Here is a 7,773-nt window from a genome sequence, read left to right as displayed (position 1 = left end):
TCACTGTCATAAATCAATTTGATATATTCTGAGGAATATTCTCTACTTATTCATTTTGTTTATCAGTTTTATATAATTGGACACAGGAAAGTTTTCACACAATACAGTATTATGTGTACTAAAAATGCAATTAGTAATAAACTAGACTACAAAAATGCCAGATTTTTATGTTTCTAATTTGGTTATTTTTCAGAAACTACTGATAGTTAGCTTTGAAAAAATATATTTACTTAACAGATTTGCCATCTTTTAATTAAGTTTAGACTAAATGATTAAATTAAGCTGGAAAAATATGTTCTAGAGTAGGACTCAAAATAACAATATTTGTATGCTTACAAATGTCAGTAGAGTTTAATTCTACATATATTTACATACCATACTTGAATAGATTTTTGTTAGATGGCATCAGTATCTAAATTATATTATTATATAACTAATTATGACTGTTTATATAGTTGATGATAAAAAACTTAATTTGCAAATTTATCTACTTGTTCTGTGTAATTGTACATTTGGATTACTTTTTAATAAATATATCTAATTTATGAATCACTTAGTTTTGTAGATTTTCTATTTCTGCTTAAATAACAGACTGAAATCTTTGCAAGAAATTTTTATGATAATTTTCAAAATAGAGCTACTCCATAAATCTTGCAGATTTTTATATATATACTGGTATTTTTTCTCTTTATTCTTTATCCTGTGAGTCTTTTTACCAGGCCCAAAGTGGGGGACCCCCTGCTAAATAGTGAGGGATCACCCATAAAATATTCCTGATGCTGAATTTCTATTTTCAAAATTGCTAAAATTAAAACTGGATTGTGAAAATTTTGAATTATAAAGACATTATTTGTACTATTTGTATTTAAGTCGAGTAGAATAATAATAAATATTTAAATTATTATTCTACTCAACATAAATTACAATTTACAGAAAAAGCATTTCTTAGAAAATATGATTTTAATTTTTTATAAATGGTAGTTTTTGTCTATAACTTGATTGGAATAATAATTGCAGTTAGAGCTATATGAGTACAGGTAGTCCTTGTCTTAAACTGCTTTATTTTTTGTCATTTCGTATGTGGCTGCAATATGACATGCAGATGCCTCTTCTATATTTGTGATCTGTTTTGTTGCATTAATGTGCTTCATCATTCAAAAGTTTTCTATTACCATTCACATCTAATTCTTATTTTTCCAATGTTCATTCTTTCATCTTTTAGGATTCCTTCACAGTACATGTTTACATTACTTGATATTTTTGAGATAAAGTTTAATGGTTTGATAGTCAGTTCCATTAGAACACATCTGGCTGTGCAAGTGAAAAAACTGGTTCTAACATTAAAATTGGATATAAAACAGTAAATGTTGAATCATGTAAATAGCATGTAGATAATGATAAAATAAAGTTTCAGAGTTTTGTAATATTGTATGAACACATTTCATTATTACTATGAGAACAGTAAGCATGTGTCTTGGTTTGGTATTGCGTCCAATATTAATAGTAATATGCATCAATTTATTTTTTGTAAGTCCGGGGATGTAATCTAACTTTAAAGCAGTCTGTGCTTTTTATTAGTTTTTGACAATGTTGAAAATAGTGTCGGTTTGCAGATAGTTTTGAAATGATTGAATAATAATTACAATTTATAAAACTTTTATCATAGAAAGTTATATAAAATATGCTTGATATAACAAATGGTATGGGCTCATTTTAAACTGGTGACACATTCCCAGAGGAAGTGACAAAAAAAAATCATGCACGCATACGTGTTATAAAAATAACATAATTTTAAAAAGCAACCACCTGCTGTGCCCAAAAACAAATGTTTTCGACCAATGTGTTCTACTGGCAATCACCTATGGAGCAGAAGCATGGACACTGATGAGCAAACAATACAGACAACATAAAAATGTATGGAAAGATGCATGGTGGGCATTACAAGAAAAGACAAAGCAAATTACCCGGATAAGAAATAAAACAAAGGTATATGATATCGAGAGGATCAAATGTAAAATCTACTTATATAAGCCATTGATCCCTCTGTTTGTATATCTGTCATCTGTCACAGAATACCTAGAACACACACTAGAGGTTCCTAGCAATGATTTTCAGCTATTATTTAAATTTATAGTATATATTTTATTTATAACAATATAATTTATTTATTAACAGTATATATAATTATTTGTAATAGGAATGTATTATTTATATCACAATGGCACTGCTGCTGCTAGAACGCATTAGAGGGCATCTTGGACTAGTATTAAAATAAATCACTTACAAGAGTACAATCGGTGACAGAGTGTACACCAATATTTGGGACTCCAACATCAATTGCAGTAACAACGATATGTGATTGACATCGGAGAGTCCCAAATTACTCAGAGGACAATTTTATTAATTGCAGTACCAATTCAAAGAACATATTTTGGTTTATTCAGCCAAAAAACTCCTTTTAAGTGGTTATACAAGTGAATGATTATATCTGGCAAATATTGCTACTTTTAGCTCTATACTAAATTTATTTATTATGTTAAAACTGGTTAAAATTCTGCTTCATTTCTGCAACTCTTGCCGACTAGATGGTCATTATGAGTATGGTTAATCTGTACTGTACTGCACTTCTAAGAAAATCAAAAAAGCTTTACCCGAGGACAATTTCAAATAATGATATTTCAATATGTTCAAAACTAAAAAAGTCAAGAAAACATTCTGGCTGAAATTTCTGGTTATTGAAATAAATTTTTTTTGTTTTAACTCTTTTTGCCCCACGGATACTAAATAGTCTTTTCTGCAAGCCCACAGTGGGGTAACTGGGGGCCCAATGTATCCAGACCAACCATACTTCTGAAAAATTCTGGGATTTTTTGGCTCTGGGTCTAGGTATACTGGTTAAAATGTGGTTAAAGTGATAACCTTAACTCCCAATTGAAATAAAGTTATATTTTAGTTTACCTAAAATTGTTCGTTGAAAGAATACTGACAGAAAGTATTCATTATCATTTATTTCAAACATTTACTTAATACTAAATATAATTTGTTATGGATGCATCTTATGCAAGAAAAGAAAATTAAAAGATCACGGAAGTATATTCGTATCATGTTTTTTCCACAAGTTTATTTTTATCGTCGCCATTTTTTTTCCACTTAATAAAATTTCTGCACTTCCCAGATGAAATTTGTTATAAAACAAATCGTTAATAACAATCAAAATAAATTTATTTTTTCAACTTGAGTAATACAAAACTCGACTGTCGTTTCATACAAATGTCCAACAAGTATAATTAGCAATAAAATTTGTCATGTTTAAATATTTGCTCTTCCAATACATTTGACAAACTCAAGAATTACTAAAGTTATATATAGGTAAGTACAGTACATATACTTATATATTACATGTCGTCAAAACAGTAGAAAAATAAAGTTTGATAATCTTTTATAAACTTTTTAATATGTATTGGAAGACTAATGAGGTTCTATTTCTAGAGAATCACAAATTCTGTTTGTGCTCTTAATAAACATTCTTAATGTTTATTAAGAGCACATCCCGTTAATTAACAAACATTGTGCTCTTAATAAACATTAAGAATGTTTATTAAGAGCACAATGTTTGTTAATTAACGGGATGGGAACTGTCATGATTTACAATAAATATTTTTTTTAAATTATAAGTTTTATTATTATTCTAGTTTTCATTTGTAAATTCTAATATTCTATAAATTTGTATCTTTTGCATGATCAAGATTCTGTTGAAAAGGCAAATTATTTTATTACTTTTGCTTTAATACAGCAAATGAATTTTGAGAAACTATATTTAATGTTATAATTAGGTAAGTGTAAGTTGGTAAACTTATAATTTCAATTAAAAATATAAAATATGTTAAACTGAATTTATTCTCAAATTAATGAATTACTCAATTACTATATATATTATAAGCTAATTGAGTCATGTAGTTTAATAATGTAACTAACTTAACTTATGATTCAATTAGTTTATAACATTAATATTTCATTCGCTTATTAGCAGCGTAAAAATATTAGAATGCTTGAGCAATCTGCACATTTTAATTTTTCATTTTTTCATCAACGGAGAATGGAAGTTTGCGTTTATCCTTCTTGAAAGAATTAATAAGTATGGCAATGACAATTACTGATAAAAACAGCACCGATCCTGAAATTACATAACAGACAGACCACACACCTAAATAATGCGGGACGTGCACAAATATGAGTCGCGTGAGAAAAAATTCATTCTTTTCCATTGGCAGGTATATTATTTTTGTTCCCTTGCAATGTCTGTCGTTATTACAGTCAATTAATTCTAAATTTTTATTTAAGCATATATAGGAATTGAAGAGCAGAGAAAAATTGTCCTGAAAAGAGAAAGTTTTTAATATATTAAATAATTATTAAGTTGATTATTTTTCTTTCAAATACTCTAAATATTAATCATTACAAATGAAAAGAGTGTCTGTATATCATGACAAACTGACAATTGAAATTAAGCATTACTTTTCTGAAATGCTCTATTTCAAACTGTCTAAAAACAGACTGCAAGGTAATTTCATAAACCTGGGATTAAAATATATAGTACTTTACATAAATCTTCAAGTTATAAAATATTAATCAGAAGAGAATCTGAAGCAGTAACAGTCAAACTTCAATTCGTGAATTGCATTTTTAATGTAAATTTTAATTTCATGAACAACAAATTTTATTTATTACAGTAGAGCAGTGGTTCCCAATTAGTTTTTCCTGCGTACCACTTCAAGAAAGAGCTCAAACTCGCGTACCCCTTAGAGCAGAAATTCATATTAATCCATACTAATATAAATTTGAAGGTAATTCTGTCTGTCTGTCTGTCACCTTTTCACGTCTAAACCGCTGAACAGGTTTTAATAAAATTTGGCACAGAAATAGCTTACATGTTGGAGATGGACATAGGCTACATTTTACTGCGAGAAAATATCTTACTCCCATGAGAAAATTCGATATAATGCAGGCGAAGCTNCAAGCTTTAGCAACGGGCGTAGTCGAACGGTACACACTCGGTAAGCAATCCTACAATTTTTTGTTTATAACGTAGTTTATACGGATTATTTTCGAAAAAATATACATATTTGGAAATGTTGAGTCGAATTAGTCTAGAATCGATTAATTTTATGAAAGAGAACCTTTCAAACAGCCGTAGTCCATAAACTATGATTCCTACAAAATTGATTCATAAAGAACGGAACGTATCTACTGTCTTATAGGGGGATCTACTGTATTTTATAACTTGAAGATTTATGTAATCAGAAGAGAATCTGAAGCAGTAACAGTCAAACTTCAATTTGTGAATTGCATTTTTAATGTAAATTTTAATCTCATGAACAACAAATTTTATTTATTACAGTAGAGCAGTGGTTTCCAATTAGTTTTTCCTGCGTACCACTTCAAGAAAGAGCTCAAACTCGTGTACCCCTTATAGCAGAAATTCATATTAATCCATACTAATAATATAAATTTGAAGGTAATTCTGTCTGTCTGTCACCTTTTCACGTGTAAACCGCTGAACAGGTTTTAATAAAATTTGGCGCAGAAATAGCTTACATGTTGGAGATGGACATAGGCTACATTTTACTGCGAGAAAATATCTTACTCCCACAAGAAAATTCGATATAATGTGGGCGAAGCTGTGGGTAGACAGCTAGTGATAAATAGAATAAGTTTTTTTTTACATTTATTACCTTTAAAATACAATTCTAATAATAATAATAAAAATAACATAAGGTTATCTAATTTTAATGCGACAAATGTGCACAATTTTCTTTGCACAACTTTGTAAAATCTGGTTGCTTTTTGGTCAGCTTCAGTCTCGAGTCATATTCGAGTTGAAGTCGGTGACGATGTTTAGTTTTCTTGTTTGTCATGGCCGAAAATCCACTCTCGCAGAGGTATGTTGTTGAAAATGGTAGTAAATATTTTATTGCTGCTTTGCTGACATGATAATAATGATAATTGTACAATTTTTGTTTCTTGCATAAGAATTTCATTTAGGTATTGTCACAAATGTATTTTTTTTTAAATAAAATTTCGAGAATATTTTTAGTTATAAATAAATGAATTTGTGCATTCGTCATCATGTTGTAAATTGCCGAATTTTTGAAGGTCCACCCATTAATTTTTTGATTGCTTCATCTCATACATTTAAATTTTAAATCGACCGATTTTAGATTGCCGCGCGTACCCCCAGTGTTATGCGTACCATCAAATGGGAATCATTGATATAGATGAACAAGACAGGAACAAATTGGCAGGGCTATCATCAGTTTGTCATGACTTTGTGTTGAATGTTTGAGGAGTGACACAAGATAAGATAATTCAGTTCTTCCTGTGTTATCATGAATCTGGAATTACCCAAGAATAAAACAGAACTATTGGGTCCCAGGTTGAAACAATGGAATCACTTTTACATTTTCTGTAGTTAGTTACTTTTCCTGCTAGCAACAATGCTAAATGCAGTTCTGTTCTGAATAAAGTGATCTCACTTTCTGTAAAAATGTCGGTGTTAAGGCAGCTTTGGGAATCACATTTGTTTATAGTGTCTTCAATGGTCAGTTTAAAGGCAATGTTTTTGCACAATGCAAACATGCTGTGTCAAATTCCACTGGCATATGCAACCCCATTAAGAAAGGAAAAAAGGGGATAATAATAATTATTATTGTTACTATTGTGATCGACGTAATTTTAATATTTTTTAATTCTGCTATTTGTGTTGTGGGCATTTCCCACAGATGACGCTCTGGTTCCAAATATTAAAAATAGAACCCTCTTTTATGTCTGATCTTTTTTCCTTTGTGTGTACAAGAACAGGAGATGTACTCAATAAAAGCTTTGTAGTATTTTGTAGTATAGTAGTAAAATCTACTTTTTTTTGTCACTAACCATACAAAATCTGAACAGGTTTCTCTTGCTGAAAAAGAAAAAAAATGGCAGGAGCAAGCATGAATTTTGAAAAGCTGGCTGATGTTTGACTTCCNAATACAGTAGAGCGTCGTTTATCCGAATCAATTGGGGACTGGAGTTGTTCGGATAACTTATTTTTCGGATAACCGATTATGTACGAAAAAATATATTAACCTATTTCATCCTGAAATTTTTCTCTGTTGCGTGTCGCTTTGCGTTGAATTTTCGTTGATGTTAAGCCTAACGTAAAGTTTTTAAAATAATAATCGTGGCTATTGTATCATTAAAAATTATTTCTTTATTTTGTACAAACAAAATAAATATAATTTTTTTGTTTTTATATTTTTCAATATACTTTAGAAGTTGATCTAGTATCAAAAACGTTCGATTCAACACGACACAGTCCATCTGGAACACTTTCAGTTAACCGACGTTCGGATAATCGATGCTCTACTGTATTATTTTTTCAAAAAATTTCAAGTTTCAAGGCATTTAGCATTTATAGCAGCAAAATATTAATAGTTGAGATTAAGATGTAAACTCAAATTAACAAAGTTATAGCATTTAATAGGTAAGAAATTAAACTATAGTAAGTAAATAAATAAAGAACTTAATAAGAAAAAATCCTTGTGTGTACTGTACATACTACATATACAGTAGAACCTCCATTATCCGGACCTCCATTATCCGGATTTTCGATTATCCGGATTGTTCAAAATAAACAAAAATTTTACGAATTTGCTGATTTGCACTTGGCGAATTACGACACTGTTTATGTTCATGATGGAATGCATAACTTTTTTTGTTTCAACAACGTCTCAC

This window comes from Centruroides sculpturatus, unplaced genomic scaffold (assembly GCF_000671375.1).
Source record: "Centruroides sculpturatus isolate CEXI.00-Female unplaced genomic scaffold, Cexi_2.0 scaffold26, whole genome shotgun sequence".
NCBI classification, from domain to species: Eukaryota; Metazoa; Arthropoda; class Arachnida; order Scorpiones; family Buthidae; genus Centruroides; species Centruroides sculpturatus.
This window is presented reverse-complemented; position numbering follows the sequence as displayed.